This window comes from Amphibalanus amphitrite, unplaced genomic scaffold, assembly GCF_019059575.1.
Source record: "Amphibalanus amphitrite isolate SeventyFive unplaced genomic scaffold, NRLGWU_Aamphi_draft 000111F_arrow, whole genome shotgun sequence".
Lineage (NCBI taxonomy): Eukaryota > Metazoa > Arthropoda > Thecostraca > Balanomorpha > Balanidae > Amphibalanus > Amphibalanus amphitrite.
In genome coordinates, this window is record NW_024881606.1 from 113,110 (window position 1) to 133,248 (window position 20,139).

The following is a 20,139-nucleotide window of genomic DNA, read 5'->3' on the forward strand; positions in this document are numbered from 1 at the left end:
CACCCTGATTATCATTTGAGAAACGAAAATATATGAATTTTCCGTATAAGACTCGCTCAATACGCTACTCCGCGGTTTATGCCCCGAGGGTGTCAGAGGGTTCCCGTTAGTTTGTCGTTGGCGCTCGGCTCGCGCGCGAGCCGACGTCACCACCTGTGACGTCGGCTCGCGAAATACGTCATACCCTGCACACAAAATAGCCGGCTGCCGAACAGCGCTCTGGAGTAAAGCCGGAGCTTAGCCATACTTGTTCGGCTGTTCGCGCATGCGCAGTTCTGCGCCAATCATGTGCAGCGTTTGTGACAGTCTGTGCGCTGTGCGACGAAACGACACACCGGTGTTGGGGTATTTGGTGGTTGATGTTTGGGCGCGTGTGACAGCGCGAAGAAGGGATAGTGCTCACTGCTCTTATCAAGGGGACTGGCATGGAGTTTTACGGTAGGTAAGTGTATTGAATGGTGCGCTTGATCGTATGTAAACGTCACGATTTTGACTGAGTTTGACGCCATCAAACATGAAGCTGAATAACTGTTCAGCCTAACGACTTATACCCTCGCTCAGAAAAGCTGCATTCCGTGCCTTTATATCTTTGTGAAATACCAGCACTTCTGACCCAGGAAAATGAAATACAAAACACAAATATTTGTCTACTTATCACCGAGCACGCTCATTCTCTGTCCGCATTTAAAATCAAATGAACATTTTATACGGATCAATGAGAAGTGTTTTTACAGTATTAATGCATCAATAAGTTATTTTTCAAGCAAACATGCAATGTAAATTAAACCAATTAATCTCTTTTTCAGGTACGTACCATTAGAGCAAATGGTTCCAAAAAATGGAATAGTTATACAAACCAGGACCGGGTGGACGCCGCAGTCGCCCTCGCCAAGTGGTTTAGCGGAAACTGCCTGCTTATAATTAAGTAGGTATACCTACATATACGGAAACTGCGCCGAAAGCTGGCCGACCACCTACTGCAGATGTATGTGTGTGGAGGAGCCAGACGCCTCCAAAGCTCCCATTCACCAGAGTGAAGTTCCTTATAAACGATTGTTCGCTCATTGCCAAGGCCTCCTCTAACATACCCACTGGGTGGGCAAATGCCTACCCAGTCACCACAATTGCCCACCCAGTGGCGTCGATTTGCCCACCCAGAAGCAAATGCAAAAATAAAGGTCCGGTCAGACGTCCGGTAGGAACTACCACTTCCGTTTCCCGGAAAAAAAAAACTTGCTAGCAGCCAGTGCCCCAGCCCCCAATCACTGCAGTGCAGGTTATTTTTTTTTTACAATGGATGCATCTGAATGCAGGGGCGGTAGCAGACTTGGCGTTTGGGGGTGGGGGCAACTTGGCAACTTTGCCAACTCTCGGAGGGGGGGGGGGCGGTGCTAGCTTAAGGGGCCCATGGCCATAGCGGCCTCAAAGGCCCGTATGGAACCCCAGAGGCCGATGTGGGCTCTCAGAGGCCAGTGCGTGACGCCTAAGGGTGTAAGCCATGGGTCCCCAGCCACACAACAAAATAGGGCCATCAGAGACCTTATAGGCTGATTGGGGACTAAATAGGGCCTCAATTTGGAGCCATCAGAGGTTAATGTGGGCCTCAAATGTCAGTGTGAGGCCCTTATAAGACTGACATTGGTCCTCAGAGACCGGCATCGATCCTTCAGAAGCCAGTACGGGGCCCTCAGAGGCACAAAAGGGTCAGTCTTGGATCTCAGAGGCAGAAAATGGGCCATCAGAAACCGGTGTGGGACCTTTAAAGGTCGGTTTGTGCCCTCAGAGGCCAGTTTAAGGCCCTCAGAGACCAGTACAGGGCCTGAAAATGGCAGTTTGAGGCCATCAGAGGCCGGCTTTAGCCTTTGAGGCTCTCAAAGGCTAATGCGGGTCCTTGAGGCAAGGATGGGACCCTCAGGGTCCCATCTACCCTAAAAGACAGGCTTGGGCTGGTGTTGGACCCCAGAGTCCAGAAAAGGCCAAGTTGAGCCCTCAGAGCCGATGCAGGTCCTTAACCCGGCAGTTGCTGGGGTATTTCGCCACCCACCGTTTGCTGGGGGGGGGGGGGCGTTAAACGCCCTCAGCCGATAACTCGAGAACCAATATGCGCAGCGAAACGAACGAGGCGGCAAACGAAAGAACGCGACGAGACGCTTCAGATGAGTACTTTTAAGTTGAATTTTGAGGTCAGAGGTCGGGTCAAGGTCACGTCAAACACCTGAGATCAGACTTTCAGTAGCATGGACTTCGGGACTTCACAATGGGCGCCTCTCGTCATAAACTCTGTCAAAACGGTGCACAATCCATCATATAAGGCCTACAAGAGTGACAGCTCCATGTAGGGGTCAGTCAAGCATAGGTCAGGGTCAAGGTCAGGTCAACCGGGTAGGCACATATCCCCGAAAATCAAAACTGATATTCGCAGCCTGTGACACATGTTTTATGGGTAATTTGCGGCGTAGAACACGATGGTGACATTCATTTTATCATATGTGTACGTGTTTGGCTCAAAAAGTTCAATTTAAGAAATGCATGTATCATGGTCGTGAAGTAGTCATGAGAAATTGCCAAGATTCAGTTCAAGATTTTGGAAAATGAGGAACGATAATCAATAATCGAAGATAGCCATTTGATTGTTCATGGTATTGTCAGTCTAATGGCGGCATGTCTGTATGTCTATTCTGTGATTTTTTATGATTTTTTGAACACATAGGGTGGAGACTTCCATTTCGCGTCTAGCTAGACGCGTCTAAGTCATAGACGCGTCTAGCTGAACGGCGGCTGTGTCTATCTGGCGACAGCTAAATTTAGACGCGTCTGGCTTGGAAGTCTCCGTCCAACAGTTAGACGCCAAGTTAGACGCCAACTTGGACGTCTGCTCAGTTAGACGCCAGTTGGACGCCAGTGGAAGTCTCCACCCATAAAGTTTTTGGTCGAAAACCAAGAAATCATGACGTCACTGAAACCTCGATATCTCAAAAATTTTCCAGACGATTTTTTTGAAATTTTGTCACAATAAACGTCAATCAATTCCCTACAGGTACCCAAAATTTGGCGCGCTTTTTTTTTTGCTATGGTCCAGCGAAAAAAGTGGGGGCGTTGAACGCCCCCCCAGCAACTCGGGGGTAACCCTCGCCCGTATAGGGGGGAGTCGAAAGGACCCACCTCGATTTTTTGCGAATAACTCGCGACCTGTGACCTCTTTTCCGTGACCATGTTTGGCCGAAATCGCGATTCGGCGTATGTCGGCTCGCGTTTGCAAGCTTTTCGTGATTTCAAACGTTCAAACATGTGATTTGATGTTGCTCCCTATACATAAGGGTGGGTGTCAAGGTCACCTGAAGGTCAGGTCACGTCACTGACCTTTGGTGACCTCGGGTGACCTCGGTTCACTTTTTCGAGTTTTTCATGTTCTAGGCTAGTTTTTTAGCTGAATTCGAATTTAGCAACCATTTGAACATTTACGAAGTAGTTTTGGTGCCTTCGTAACATGTTACGAAGCTGTCAGAGGCGGTTGACACGTATTACGAATACACGTCACAACCCCTACCGGTTGACCTGACCTGACCTGACCCGACCTGGTCTAAATGCTTAAAGACATCACATCTCTGATCAAAACTAACACGATATTCGTGATCAGCACCCCGGAAAACCACATAACAGCCACACTTTACGACTTTCTAACAGGTCCCGATTTTCCCGGTTTTCGGGTCATTGACCTGACCTGGAAGGTCACCCGATGACCTAGACATGTGCGGTCGCACAACGACTGCATCCTTCTCCAGGATGACCTGAACCGTATCTCAGATTGGGCCGAAACATGGAAACTGTCTCTTAATGCATCAAAGTGCAAAACCATGTCGGTCAAGCTTAAACGAAACCCTGTGCGATATGTATACACCGTCGATGGAACAGTTTTAGAAAAAGTAGACACAATGCGCGACCTTGGTGTGCTTTTAGAGTTTAGACAGCAAACTGTCCTTCAACGCACACGTCGATTTCATCGTTTCTAAGGCTCGCCGTGCTTTGGGTGTGCTCATGCAATCGTTTCAGTTTTGTCATGGAAAGAATGGGCAGTTGAACGAAGGGGCCGTCATGGCCGCATACTTTGCTAACGTCCGTTCTGTCTCAGAATTTGGATCCCAGATCTGGTCAGGCGCGGCAAAAACACATCTGGACAGGATAGAGCGTGTACAACATAAGTTCCTGTTATGGCTTGTTCACCGCACTGCGAACAGAAGGATGTCATCTGACCTCTCATATGACGGACTGCTAGCGCTGTTTAAGCTGCCATCACTCACATCTCGCAGGCTACAGCATGACATTACTCTGTTATATAGTATTATTAAAAGCAGATGTGACTCCATGTACCTTTTAAGTTGTTTTTCCATTCGTGTGCCATCAAGAACTACTCGCTACCGGGCCAGCTTCTTCGAACCTGTCGCCAGGGTAAATTCAGTCAAGAACGGGATGTTTTGCCGACTGCCCCGACTTGCCAATGATTTTATAGCTCGATGTCCCCATGTTGACCTTTTTCATGACAGTAGGTCCGTGGTGATGAAAAGTGTGATCATGCGTGTGGTGTAATATCCTGTTTACGACTTGTATTTATTGTTTTATACGGATGACTTTGCCTTTTAGTGGGAGGCCTTATCCCGTTGGCAATATACTGAATAAACAAACAAACAAACAAACCTAGGACCTTAAAATTGGGTATCATCGGCTTCCTCTCGTAACGGGCAACACGCTCGTTTTTTCCGTGAAGCTCTAGCTTGATCAGGGGCCAAACGCGAGGGAAGGGGGATCGTGCCGCCGAAGGACGCAATGGCCTGTGCCGGCGAGGGTTAAAATTGGGTATCATCGGCTTCCTCTCGTCACGGGCAGCACGCTTGTTTTTTTCCGCGAAGCTCTAGCTCGATCAGGGGCGAAACGGCAAGGGAGGTCCAACGCCCCCCCCCCCTATACGAGTACCTACGTTCGCGGCTGGAAAAACACCAATACAGGGGATGGTTAAAGGCCGGCATCGGGTCTTCAGAATCCAGTGCGGGGCCCTCAGAGGCTAATATGGGCCTTTACAGGCCAGCATGGGGCCTCAGAGGTCAGTGTGGGACCCTCAAAGACCGGCATGGACCAGCAGGGTAGCGCGCTACAAGGCCAAGGATGTATTACAAGTAGATTAAGGTCAATAAAAGCCGTATTTAGATCAAGAGGACGCGCCAAGAGTAAGCTGACCATGCCTCCTAAAAAGAGGCAGCGAGCATCACCTACCTATTCGATTTCTGGTTCAAGGAGCGATCATAGTAAGTTTAACTCTGCACTATTGCAGTCTTCTTAAAATTTTAAATGTATGTAGACTAGAGATGTCAATCGGACACCAACTTTTTGGTATACCGATACCAAACTGATACCAACTTGGTATTTGGTATTTTGATCCTAATGTTGTTGGTATTTTGTTGGTATTACGAATCCGGCTAATGTATAAGAGGATACGAATTCGGTAAAAAGTTGGTATTTCCCTCATGTTCCCAAGTTGGTTTGGTTTCGGTATTTTTCATGGTTTTGGTTGGCATTTGGTTTGGTATCGGTATCCTGATTTTCCGTTATTGATATCACTAATGTAAACAATAGGCATACCTATAAGGTGAAATACACACGAAATACCATATCACACACAACAAACGTTAAACTATAAATGGCACAGTTGGTTGACTGTGAAAGTGACATAGGCCTTAACCCGCCCCCCCCCCCCCCCAGTCGCAGGTGAAAATGGTTGCACCCCAAAACAAGTGACTGGATCTGCCCTTGGGCAGGGGAGCGGCGAAAAATTTTGCCCACCCAGTGAAAAATCCTTAGAGGAGGCCCTGCTCATTGCTTTATGTCTTATGAGCGATTACTTGCTGTCCTTACTTTATGCTTTCAGTTGAGTGTTTAACCAAGTTTTATGAACGGGGAGGGAGGCTAGCGGGCCTTGTGATTGTTTTATAGTTTTGATGGCGTTTTTCATGACTCATGCCATATTACTGCTGCAGTTTGCAGTCCACTGTTTCATGTATTTGTGTTTCATTTGACGTGTCTGTAGTCGTTTGAAATATACATTCAATCAAAGTCAACCACTACTTTCCTTTTGCAATGCACGAGCCTCGATGACCGGTTAACAGAGCATATGAGTGACCGTAACAATTTTAAATATGCATTGAAACCGCACAACCTGCTGAAAGTGCATTGGCTGCTCCTTGCTACTTGATCCAGTGTGAAGCAAAAGCAAGATGAAGTCAAGTCGAGACTTGAGAAAACAGGAGCCATCACTCGAGCCGAACCCGAGCAAAGCCACAGCAGTTTGCAATGTATAAACCCCATTCACTTCTATGGCTTAAGTCGGGATAGACAGGGCACACAGAGTGGGCTTGCCGGAGTTCAGCCCGCTCGGGCCCAGAGTAATCTCCATTATATAAATGGATTCACTGCTCGGGCTTAAATCGGGCTAACGCCAATCGTCGCTCAACTAGGGCTAAACTACGGCTGTCCGGAGCTCGCAGAGCGGGCATACCTCCGGCAGAGCATGGGCTTTAGTCGGCGTATTTGTGTCATACGCCGACTTTAGCCCAAGCCCTAGCCGACTTTAGCCCGACTAAAAATCTCGGGCAATCCGCACTTGAGCCTGCTTGGGCCCGGAGCAAAATTGCTGGCTGGGAAAGGGGGCATATAAGCAATTAGTGCAACCCTAGCTGATAGCTTCTAAGAGATACACTGAACCTAATTTGACCAAATCTGCACCTAATCTGCAGTAGCGGCGGAACACCTTCAGTTAAGAGGGGGCACTGCCGACTTTTGGTCCCATTCTTTCCATGCAACGCCCATAGGGCTAATGTTGAAATGTCAAAATCAAAGGGGGGCAGTGGGCACGGTGCCCCGGTGCCCTCCCCGTTCTGCCGCCTACACTGTAAAAAATGTTAGCACAGTTTGAGTTTTCTGACTCACTTTAACGATGTGTTCAAACAACTAACTTGCTAATGAATCCGTATTTATCGAGTAATTTAAACCTTATTGCGAAGCAAAACACGGTTAGTCCAAATCAGGATGAACTAGCTCGGAATCCCCATGTACAATGACACTGTTCGAGTAATCGCCATGTATTCATACCCGCAATTGGCGGACACTGTGTTCCGAAACACGAATACGATTTTGTGGAAGCATTTTTGCGCACGGTTCTACCGTGTTGAATGACACGTTGCCGTGTTTTACCCCTCTGCGTCGAGTTTAAAAACCCGAATGGGGTTATTTGGGCCGCGATCTTGAGGGACATTAACACCAATGTGGGTTAACTTACTCGGTTCAGTTTCGCGCCAAATGCAGCGCCGCGTGGGCCTCAGTCGCCATCTTTGTGCGATCCAGGGAGGTGGTGTCTGTGCTGCGTGTGACGTCTTGTTGGTAAGTACAAGTGATGCTTGCTCCAAATTTTTCTTAGCAATAACATCAGTGATATTAAATGCCTTTTAGGCGTGGTTACATAAATATTATCCGTGTAGTGACTAGAATGGCGTTATGGATGGAAAGGAGGAGCCCTCGGCCCTGATTCTCATTCTGCCAAGTGCCACTCCACCACTGGTGGCTATGTGTGCGTTTGTAAACATGCTACTTACATGAATAATTTTGACTGTACCTTTTCAACTTTTGCCATGTATCTACCAGCTAGTTATAATTAGTCTGCCTGGTTTCTCTCTTGCCCCCCTCTCTCTCTCTCTCTCTCTCTCTCTCTCTCTCTCTCTCTCTCTCTCTCTCTCTCTCTCTCTCTCTCTCTCTCTCTCTCTCTCTTCCATGGTATCTCCCTCTGCTTTTCTATTTGTCTGTGGATAAGAAGTAGGTAGACATCTGTTTGGCTGCGAACTGACACAATTTATTTATTTCAGAATACGGCTCAAGCTGAGCAGAATGAAGGTAAATCTCCAAGTCCCACAGTCAGAGCTCAAGACTGTGAGGCAGGACTTCATTCCTTGATGAATGCGGCTCAACTGCTAACAGGATAAGAAGGTATTGTCCTATTTCTGCCGATTTATTATTTCACATATCACAAATTACAATTAGTGTCTGCATGGGACTCTGTGTTGTATTTTAGTAGACTAGGGTTTTGCCTTCTATAATATGAAGCCGATATTGAAAATTAAAATCACATGTTTAACATATTTACTATCGTCAAAAGCATAACCGATTACCCAAATCCGACGAGAGCCCGGGCGCCCCGGCGCCCCGCTCTACCCCTGCGCTCTCCCTCTCTCGGGGTGCGTATTATTTAGGCCAGGGTTCATAATGTCCAGGGCACAATGTGTCCAGTGCTCGAATTGGCCAGTGCCTTGAATTGGCCAGTGTTCACATTGTCCAGGGATTACATGGTCCAAAAGTGGCCAACTGGCTGCAGATAGGGTAAATTCAAAGAGGCCAGGGTTCATTATGTCCAGGGCACGATGTGTCCAGTGTTCAAAATGGCCGAGGTTCATAATGTCCAGGGCACGATGTGTCCAGTGTTCGAAATGGCCAGGGTTCATAATGTCCAGGGCACGATGTGTCCAGTGTTCAAAATGGCCAGTGCCTTGAATGGGCCAGAGTTCATAGTGTCCAGGGATTACATAGTCAACCCAACCCAACCTAACCTAACCTAACCTAACCTAACCTAACCTAACCTAACCTAACCTAACCTAACCTAACCTAACCTAACCTAACCTAAGGTAATGATGTTTGCCTACCAGGGATAAGGAAATAGTTTCTCGCATGAATAGATTGCAAGCAATAGTAAATCAAATATTTTTAGGTTAAGTGGTTATGCATCAGGCTTCAGGCCTTCGGCCTGAAGCCAGATACATAACCACTTAACCTAAAAATATTTGATTTACTATTGCCTGTAATCTCTCCTAAGGCATTGCCTTCGGCACTGCACTGCTTTGCATTGAGCTGATTTGCTTTGAGTTTTTTACATAATGACGTCACTTTCAGTGACTATGTAATCCCTGGACATTATGAACTCTGGCCCATTCAAGGCACTGGCCATTTTGAACACTGGACACATCGTGCCCTGGACATTATGAACCCTGGCCATTTCGAATACTGGACACATCGTGCCCTGGACATTATGAACCCTGGCCATTTTGAACACTGGACACATCGTGCCATGGACATTATGAACCCTGGCCTCTTTGAATATACCCTATCTGCAGCCAGTTGGCCACATTTGGACCATGCAATCCCTGGACATTATGAACTCTGGCCCATTCAAGGCACTGGCCATTTTGGCACTGGGCATAGCGTACCCTGGACATTATGAACCCTGGCCAGAATAAATGCTCCCCCTCTCTCGTCCCGCTCCCGTGGTCAGCTGTCCCGCTGTCCAAGCGCCAGGCCGTTGCCATAGCGACGGCTGACGGCCTCCTCCGGCGGACGGATCCGGACGCCGAAACTCAGCCGTCTGTATTTTGATGGTTCTTATAGGTATCTTGTTTTGATGTGCATTGGCTATTGGGTTGATCAGGGTTGATGTTGGACGTTACCGATAATAGGTATAAACTATAGAGTCGATGGTGAACTTACCTAATCGCCAAGTATGTGTTAGTTTATAAACGTTGGCCTTTCGTGTAGAGTATAATGGCAGGGAATGGCCATTTAGAGGTCAAGGGACGGCCACTTCAGTAAAGGGTGCGAGCTTAACCCGCGACGCCCGCGACTCGCTGGGGAGTGGGAGGCACCCCTGTTGTTTTACGCTGATAACTCAAAAACGGCCGCGATTTTTAACCCGCGCCCCGTTGGGCTCTGCCGAGCAACGCGCCCCGTTGGGGGGGGGGGGGCATTTTGGCCCCCCCTAAGATCTCGAGAACCACGCAACGTAGCGACAAGCGGCAAACGGTGTTGAATAGCCCTATCAGGGAACTACCTTGTGACCCAATTTTATTGACCTAGGTCAAACCGATGACGTCACAGGTCAGGTCAAAGGTCCAATTTTCACCGTTTACAGGCATTTCAAGAAATGCGTTGTAAAATCGAGTAAAATGCATTTCATTGAAAATCATCGATGGGAAAATGTTCTTCAAACACATATTTTGCTAGTTGAGGTCACTGATACCAAGTCAGGTCACTGAGGTCAGGTCACTGGGGGGTCACAATATGAAAGTGTCGTGTGATACATGTTTTATGGTCCATTTTACATGACAAATGCGATTATGTGGGTCAGGCAGCCTTTGGGGCCAGCTTAGGTCACGTTTTGGTCAAGGTCAGGTCAAGGTCAGGTCAAGGTCAGGTCAAATAAGGTCAAATTTCAAAGTTGATATTTTTGCATAAAATGGGTATCGAATCGATGCAGCTCGTCACGGGGAGTTCAATGGTGGTCTTTGTTTTGCCGTACGAGGTCTAGAATCGCTAAAAATTGAGTTCAAAAATTTGACGTCATCATTTTTGAAGTTTTTTCGCTATAACTTGGCCAAAAAACGAGATATCGATCTGAAATTTGGTATGTAAATAGAAGAGCGCAGGGACTATCACACATATTCCGGTTTTTTTTCGAAATTCGGAAAAATTTTGGATTTTTTTTTAGTTTTTCTAAAAAAATCAATTTTTTGATTTTTTTTTTGGGTCAAAAACCCAAAATTTTGAAAATCCGAGATAGCAGTTTTGTAGCGTCACTTTTTGTCTATTAGACCATATAAAGAACTTTGAAATTGCTTGATAACTGTAGATTTGGTGAGCGTTTCAAGATTGCATGTTTTTTGCTCATTTTTGCTCGAACATGACCTCAGTTTGACCTCAATAACTCCTGACCTAAGGTGACCTAAGACTTGAAATTTGGTGTGAAGGTGTCAAATTGATGCCCGGAAAGGTACTGAAAATTTGGCGGCGCTGCGCGCCGCCGTTTTTTTGCTATTCAGGAAAAACCACAGGGGGGGGGCCAAAATGCCCCCCCCCAACGGGGCGAGGGTTAACTCGCCGATTCTAGTACTCCTCCGGACATCAATTTCACTCAACTCATGAAAAATGCGTCCTAGGTCACCTCGGGTCATGAGTTATGTATGGGGGTCAAACTGAGGTCATGTTCGGACATTTTCCGTCTAAAAAATAAAAAAGTCGTTCACGGGAATAAATCACAAAGTAGATTTTCAATCAAAAGACTCAAAAATCGCACATTATGTACAAAATGCATGGCAAAGGAAACTGCTACCACAAAATTTCCAAAAAAGAAATATCAATATTTTGATATTTCTACACTCAAAACTCCTCCAGTTTTTTTTTTTAACCCGGCAGGCGGTGGGCCTACCAGCCACCTTCCGCGCGGTGGGGGGGGGGGCACTTTTTTGCCCCCCCCCCGTATCTCCGAAACTACTGGACGTATCCGGAAAATTCAAACGGCGTTCGATAGCCCTGTCAAATTTGTTGAAGGAAACCAAATTTCATTGACCTCGGGGTCACCGATGACGTCACAGGTCAGGTCAAAGATAAAATGTTTCACCGTTCACGGGGCTTCTAGGGAAAGCGCTATAACACCGAGTAAAACGCATTTTGTCGAAAATCAGCGATAAGGCGTCAGTTGTCTAGTACATATGTTGCTATTAGAGGTCACTGGTCATACCAGGTCATGTCACAGGTCAGGTCACCAAAGGTCACCAAGGGTCACCACATGAGCCCAACTTTACTAGGGTTATGCGATGCATGTTTTATGGCCAGTTTTTCATTTCCAACTCAATGGTGTTGGTTATAAGACCATCAGATACGGTTTAGGTCACTTTCTGGTGGAGGTCAGGTCAAGGTCAGGTCAAAAAAGGTCAAATTTCAAAGTTGATATTTTTGCATGAAATGGGTATCGATTCGATGCAGCTCGTCACGGGGAGTCTAATGGTGGTCTTTGTTTTGCGCTACGAGGTCTAGAATTGCTAAAAATTGAGTTTGAAAATTTGACGTCATCAATTTTGAACAGTTTTTTCGCTATAACTTGGCCAAAAAAAGAGGTATCGATCTCAAATTTGGTATGTAGATAGAAGGCGGTAGGGGCTATCACATATATTCCGGTTTTTTCTAAATTCAAAAAACTTTTTGGATTTTTTGGCTATTATATTCAAAAAATCTATTTTTTGATTTTTGGGGGTCAAAATCAAAAAAATTCGAAAAACCGAAATAGCAGTTTTGTAGCCCTTTTAATTCCACACCTTTTATGTCAAAAACATTTTTCTGTATCTCTAAAGCTGTAGGCCTGACAGCTCTACCCGCGAAACCTTTTTTTGGGTCGAAAACGGCAAAAATGACGTCACTCTGACGTCATTAGCGGCCAACCTATCATAGCTTTTGGAAAAAATTTTGGTCACCATGTGCGCTAGCTGCTCCCGGGAGGGTACTGAAAGTTTGGTGACGATCGGCGCAGCGGTTCTCGAGATATATCGAAAAAAACTAAAGGGGGGGCAAAAAAATGCCCCCCCCCCCCACCGCCTGGAGGGTTAATTTAGGGAAGTTAAAAACGGAGCATATGTCGGAGAGATCCTTATTCCTTATTGCCTTTACAGGGTGTCTCAAAAAAGTGTCACGGTTTTGAACATCTCCCGTTTCGTAACCATACACATCCTAAAAATTAACAAAATATGTGTCTGTAAAACTGCCAGTGATATAGTTAGTTGAAAGACTAAAAAATAAAAAGCGACTGTTCTTGTGACGTCCGATTTTTTTCAGCACTTGTTAGGTACTGAAAGTAGTCTAGAGTAATATCTACGATACTTGCCCCTCTCTTCCTCACTAAATAGGTATCAACGTTTTGTCGTCTCTTTTAAATGATAAGTCACTTTAATAAAATGTTTGTCATTATAAACTGCTACAATTTGACCTTGCTTGCCGTCCTGTGATGTCATAGGTCAAAGAAAAATGACGTCGGGGAGACGCATCGAATAACCTATAAGTTGACCCGAAAAGGTCAACTTAAAAATTTGAACTCAGGTCAAGGTCACGGAAAAGGTCATGTTGCAAGTCATTCGATTCGTATTGTAAAGCTGAACAAATTCCTGGTGTTTTCAGAAACTGTTTGAGATGGTTTGTGACCTGAGATGACCTCAGAGGCATTAAAGGGGGTCACAGGTGCAATTTTCCGGTTCATTGTGCCATGTTCATCTGTGTCCCGATGTTTGAGGGTATTTACGGCCAAAAGAAGCGGATTTCAATTTTCTTCCATTGACTAAAAGTCAATAGAGGGGTCACAAAATCGACCTGACCTTAGGTCACAGATATCAAAATTCCGAGAAATGCAAATTGTTCATACTGACAAGCTCATCCAATAGCATGAGTTTCAAACTTCTGGGATGTACGAATATACTTTAGAAATGACTGAACCACAAAGTTTAAAGAGGCATGATCACTTAACTTGGACTGTGACCTGACCTTATGTGACCCGGGATCGAAAATATTACTCATCACGATGTGAAATTGATGTATTATAAGCTATACCAAGTTTCGCAGCGCTGCTCGCCGATTTTTTTTTACACTCGCAAAAAAACTGGCAGGTGTGGCCAACGCTCCCCCACCCGTGCGAAGGTTAGAGTATGTATCATTTTGCCGTTCATTCATGCACTTCGTCATTTACTGACATTATTTTTTCTTATTTCAGACACGAACCAGGAGAAGTTGGACGCTTTTTAGAATTTCCTCTCGTACCGCTATAGTGTCATGGGTGGAGGGGAGCGAGGCTGCCATCTCCGAAGACAACACGCCTCTGAGTGTGCGCCTCCTAGTTCGTGCGGCAATGTTCCCCGTGTTCAATGAGAAAATTCAATGCCCCAGCGCTCAGAACTCCCAGCTAGTATTGACGCAATAGCTCTCCCAAATGTCGACCGGAAAGTCGTTAAAAAAATCGTTGCGACGATCGGCTCGACAAGCTGAAGACCGCGCCAGTGAATGCATGTGAAACGGCACCTCTACTCTCCCATCGCCAGGCTCAAAGACGTGTTGTTCATAGGTGTCTTTCACAATACTAGTGTTGCTGATCGCGGAGGACCACTGTCCACTGCTCGTCCGCCGTGGTGTTACTTCTGATGAGGCTCAGAGCGCATGTGTATTGTTTACTGTGAACAATCTGCTGAAATATATAATGAGTAGATCTGTACTCTGAGACTTAATGAACTTGGCTAACGAGGATGTGTGTTAAAGCAAAACGAACTGTGTTACACGCCTCAATAATTATGTGGAATGAGTTGTATAAATGTATACTTCATGTCGATTTATTGCGGTTAAAGACGTTACCTCTGTTTAAACGCGGCTGGGCCTGTTACAGCCCCGTTTGCATCAAAGAAGGTACGCCTTTCATCGCAATAAGTCCACATGAATTATATATTCATATATTCATTCAACGTGATCATTGAATCGTGTAATGCAGCTCATTTTGCGTTAATATACATTCTAAAAGGAGGTACTGGACGGGAAGTATATGAACACGAACCGAGCTACGAAACACGTTACACGTTTATGGCGAGTTTACTAACATCTAATTTCCGGATATGTTAACACAAATAAGTTTATGTAGCCGATAATTATCCGAGCCCAGAAACACCAGTGGTGTTATTGAACACTTAACATCTTTAATGCGAGCTATTTTACACGTTATTCGATACGCTAGAAACATGTTGGCGAGTTATCGAACTCGGTAACACGTCTTTATCGAGTTACGGAACACCACTTTTTGGAAAGTCAAAACTCATACCGAGTTATGTAGCACGGATTTACCGTGTATGAGAAAACACGGTGGCGTGTTATAAGATACGGCTGTACCGAGTCGTTTTTGGCCATATAACACAAAACGTGTTATCATTTTTTACAGTGTATGATACACCAAATGTGCACCAAATGTGTACCAGATGGCCGTCGTGCCCGGCTAAAAACAACAGGCTCTGGACAGCATTCGACAATCACATGCTACACATGAGCATTTTTATGAAGTGATTTAGGTGCAAGCCTAGTGAACTATTATTAGAGATAAAAAATATTAAAATGGAAGGCTTGACAAATAGGTACATGGGTATGGATGCCTGCCTATAAAGGAGCATTCAAAAAATGAGCTTGATGTCCTAAACCTCGCGATCAAAAACCCGCCCGCCGTGCTGCCGACTGCTCTCAGCTGCACCGCGGAGGAGCGGCGCCTCTCAGCTGTGAACTGAGTGCGCCTCTGCACCAGACGCCGGGCTGCCCCGATACCGCCCGGACTACCCAGTCTCGAGTCGCGCGCACTCGTCGTCACGGCCGCAGTCCGTGACAGAACGCGTCGGACGCGCCGCGTGACGGCGACGGAGCGTCCCGGTGTCACGCGCCCGGTGTGACGCCCACCTTCGCGGCGCTTTCCAGCGGAGAGAGGTGACGCTTGACCGTAGGCTGGTGTTGGTTTGGTACTGTTGTGCGTTTGGCGTTGTTGCGCAGTTTTTTATTCGGAGGGCAATCCTCGCAGCGCAAGCCTGCCCGGGCGTCTGGGTTGACTCACTTGAGTGCTTTTTACTCGGTGCGTGTGTGCTGCGTTGCCTCACAGTGACTCACAGAGGCACAGTGAGAGAGCCGCTGAGGCCCAGAGGTCACAGGAGACATCGGACCGTCTGTGCCTGAGGTCGACTCGACACACGAGGCAGAGCGGGTCAGTGGATAAGACGGTGAGTTTAGTGAACAGACATCAGAGATATGTGTATAGTCGACTACAGAATGATGCTCCACTTTTCACAGCGCAATTATTTGCCTGGAGTGGTAGGCTGTGCCGCATCACACGGACTGAGTGCACAAATTATAGCTTCGTCCCAATGCTCACAATCGACACACTTGATTGCGTGATAAACGGCACAACTTAGCGCTCCGGTCAACTGATAGCTTCTGAGGAGTGGAACATCATTCTGTAGTCGACTATAGTTATATACTATATATACATGGGTGAACTATAGGCGAGCGATCGTGACAGCCGCTGTCAGGGATTGTGACGATGCTCATTGCAGCTTCGGCCTCATTTAGGTTTTCTAATGAGTTCATTTTTGATCGCCAGCAATGCATTTGCTAGAGTACCTTTACCTTTACCTTTACTTACCTACTTTTACCTTTAGTTTCACTTATCTAGTCATACCTTTACTTATGTAGGTACCTACTAGGGTTACCCGCGTGCTCCGCAACGCGAAGAAGGGTTGTTTTTGACCCGTGGGTATTGGATTGGTCTGTGTCGATTTGGTTGGTATCCATTTCGTTCGATTGCTCTTTGACGGCCAAGCATTTTGTAATAAAACAAAAAAGATACATCGCATCGAGGTGCCCGTGTCGTATTATCATGCGTTCTACTTAAGAATGATTCGAAAACTGGCATGAAGTCTTTTGAGGGCCATTGATGAATTTCGCTAAAAATGACAATGTAATGGTTTGGAACATTTATATTTTTAAGAATACTGTTGCTCATTATGCAAAAATTAAGAGTGAATATTGGACAGAATTGAATGCTCTATCCAATGGTACCATATTCAATTGCCAAAGGTATCAGGTTATGCAGCAAAACCCGTGTAATTAATAAAGTGGCACATCATTGACAAACACCATTTTCTCCTGTGATTTGCACCACCTTGATTTGGATCAATCAGCTTTTCACCATCTTTATATGAGAGGCGGTACATTTCTCTTGCAAATATGCGTTGTTTCAACTCGCTCCATTTAACGGTCACCTAAAAATAAAATTACTTCCAAAATCCGTCAAAAACCGCAATTTTTCCAATAAAAGTATCCTCACGGGTGCACGTGGCGCGTGCTATCCCCTGCACCGCACACCATTCAATAGCCCGTTCGATTCTCTACACGATGCTGTTTTCCCCATACCGATCGGGCCCACGGTTACCGAGATATTGCACGGGGATCGGACCCGTGTCGGGCAAATTTAGCCATTTTCGCCCGATTTTGCAAGCCGATTTATACATGTAAAGTCTATGACGCGAATTTGCACTTTTTGAGCACACGCCACGCGCTCCCTACCAATCTGATCGAGCCAAGACCCCTCAAAGGCACGTCGCACATCCTTGATCTATAAGTTGTGCAAGTTTCACCCCGCTAGGTGCAACGGTCTGGCCTGTAGTCCACGCAAAGCACCACCAAGTCGGGACCTCGGTAACGGACAGACGCACCCTCCTCAAATAGTAATATAGACAAGCGGCTGCGCCACTTGCTTTGCTGCGTGGTAGGAAAAAATTGCGGCACCAGCCAAGTTGCTTTCGAATGGTGTTTGGTTCATGTCGATGTGTCGTCTAGAAGCATAGATATGGACGGAAATGTGAAGAGAATTTAAAAAAGAACTGTTCTGAGGGCGTTGTTGGATGAAATTTGGGTGATACGGGGTCAAGACGGGTCAAAGGGGTCAGCCTCGGTCACTTTGGGTGAGGCCAGGTCACATAGGTCACCTCTCGTCCGATGGGATCAGCCCGGGCCACTGTTCAACTTTTGCCTCCCCCACTACCCCTACCCCTACCACTACTACTACCCATACTCCTACTCCTACCACTACCCCTACCACTACCACTACCCCTACCCCTACCCCTACCACTACATCTACCGCTTCCCCTTCCACTACTACTACCCCTACTACTACCCCTACCACTACCCCTACCCCTACTACTACCACTACCCCTACCCCTACCCCTACCACTACACTACCCCTACCACTACACTACCCCTACCACTACACTACCCCTACCACTACACTACCCCTAACACTACCCCTACCCCTACCCCTACCAACACCGCTGGGTCATATCAGGTCACAGAATAATTCATGCCATTCCATTGCCCTTACTCGATTTGGTCGGGAATGGCGCTTTGTGGCAAATTTGGCGCATTGCGGCAAATGCGGCGCATCTGTGCCTGTTGTTTGAGCATGCACCCTTGGCACCAAATTGCACCCTTATCGGGCCATATTTGACAAAACTGTGCGATTTGCGGCAAAAATGGCGCGTTGTAACCAATGTGACGCATTGCGGCAAACGCGGTGCATTTGTAAATTGCTATCACAAACTGTTCCCATTGAACGAAGATCAACACATTCTCTCGCCACTATTTATTCAAATTAAAAACTTGCCCATCCGCCAATGCGAGGCACCCGCCACCGATCGGCATGCATTTAGCTCACAAAGTTTGTCGACCCCGGCTCTCAGTGAAGATCTACGAACCGATCAAAATTTCATTGGCGTACTTCCAGCGCGCCCCACGCGCGAACCGTGCACCCCAGCGAGCTGAAACCTAGAAAAGGCGCTGACCCGCTCTGTCACCTAGAAGGTGTGCAAATTTCAACCCCCTACGATATACCGTCTGCCCTGTAGGCCGGCTAAATTGAACCCACTACACGACGTGGCGGACAAACAAACAAACAGACGGATCCTGTTCAAATAGTAAGATAGACAAGCGGCTGCGCCACTTGCTTTGCTGCGTGGTAGAAAAAATTGCGGCACCAGCCAATTTGCTTTCGAATGGTGTTTGATTCATATCAATGTGTCGTCTAGAAGCATAGATATGGACGGAAATGTGAAGAGAATTTAAAAAAGAACTGTTCTGAGGGCGTTGTTGGATGAAATTTGGGTGATACGGGGTCAAGACTGTTCAAAGGGGTTAGCCCCGGTCGCTTTGGGTCAGGCCACGTCACATGGTCACCTCTCGTCCGCTGGGATCAGCCCGGGCCACTGTCCTGCTTTTGCCTCCACCACTACCCCTACCACTACCACTACCCCTACCACTACCCCTACCACTACCCCTACCACTACCCCTACCACTACCCCTACCCCTACCACTACCCCTACCCCTACCCCTACCCCTACTACTACCCCTACCCCTACCACTACTACTACCCATACTCCTACCCCTACCACTACCCCTACCACTATCCCTACCCCTACTACTACCCCAACTACTACTCCTACCACTACCCCTACCCCTACTACTACTCCTACCACTACCCCTACCCCTACCCCTACCCCTACCACTACACTACCCCTACCACTACCCCTACCCCTACCCCTACCCCTACCAACACCGCTGGGTCATGTCAGGTCACAGAATAATTCGTGCCATTCCATTGCCCTTACTCGATTTTGTCGGAAATGGCACTTTGTGGCAAATGTGGCGCATTGCGGCAAATGCGGCGCATCTGTACCTGTTGTTTGAGCATGCACCCTTGCACGAAATTGCACCCATATCGGACCATATTTTTGACAAAATTATGCGATTTGCGGCAAAAATGGCGCCTTGTCACCAAAGTGGCGCATTGCGGCAAACATGGTGCATTTGTATACTCGTATCACAAACTGTTTCCATTGAACGAAAATCAACACATTTTTTCGCCACTTTTTATTCAAATTAATAACTTGCCGATCCGCCAATGCGAGGCACTCGCCGCCGATCGGCATGCATTTAGTCCACAAAGTTTGTCGACCCCGGCTCTCAATGAAGATATACGAACCGATCAAAATTTCATTTGCGCTTTTCCAGCGCGCGCCACGCGCAAACCGTGCACCCCACCGACTGCAGACCCAGCAAAGGCACACGCCCGAAGCGTCGTCTACGCGGTGCGCAAGTTTCAGCCACCTCCTCGCAACCGTTTGACCTCCACGCGCCGATAACTGACCCCATGTCACCGAAAATTTCGCCAAAACTGCGAACTGCAATATATTGGGGAGACCAAGTGCGGACACACAGACAGACAGACTCACAGACGGATTCTGTTTAAATAGTAATATAGATGTCATACCTATGTCATACCTATGTCATAATGAACGTTCAATATTTGCTTGGGATATTCTAACGCCGTGAAAACACGAATATGTTCAGCTCAATGAGGTATGGGGCGACCTATATATTCAATATGACCTTTTCCGGTCAAGTGATTATAAAAGGTGACTTGACCTTTGGTCAAATTTTCAAATTGACTGTGTAATGTCAAATTATTCGGAATATTTCGACGAGAGAAATACGACACTGATTTATACTAGTAAAACCACTAATCAACGTCATATATAAGCTGATAAAATATAGTAGCTACAGTTTATACAAGCTTAAAAAATAATGCAGAAAAGTAGATGCCCACATATATTTGTTCCACATTTGTTCCCAACTTACGCAACGATTTATAAAAAGAAGATAAAATGTGCG

General features: G+C 46.6%; 1 protein-coding gene across 3 annotated transcripts in view; it reads left to right on the forward strand.

The window, feature by feature from the left end:
* Positions 1–294: 294 nt before the first annotated feature.
* LOC122380985 (thiamine transporter 1-like) overlaps positions 295–20,139 on the forward strand; it is a 28,452-nt gene continuing 8,607 nt past the window's right edge. Inside the window, exon 1 of one of the 3 annotated variants that reach the window (XM_043364635.1) lies at positions 295–438. The gene's annotated coding sequence lies outside the window, so the exon portion shown is untranslated. Of the gene's footprint in view, positions 443–15,192; positions 15,636–20,139 lie in introns of those variants that run through there. The other 2 variants (XM_043364633.1, XM_043364632.1) reach the window with 2 other exon arrangements.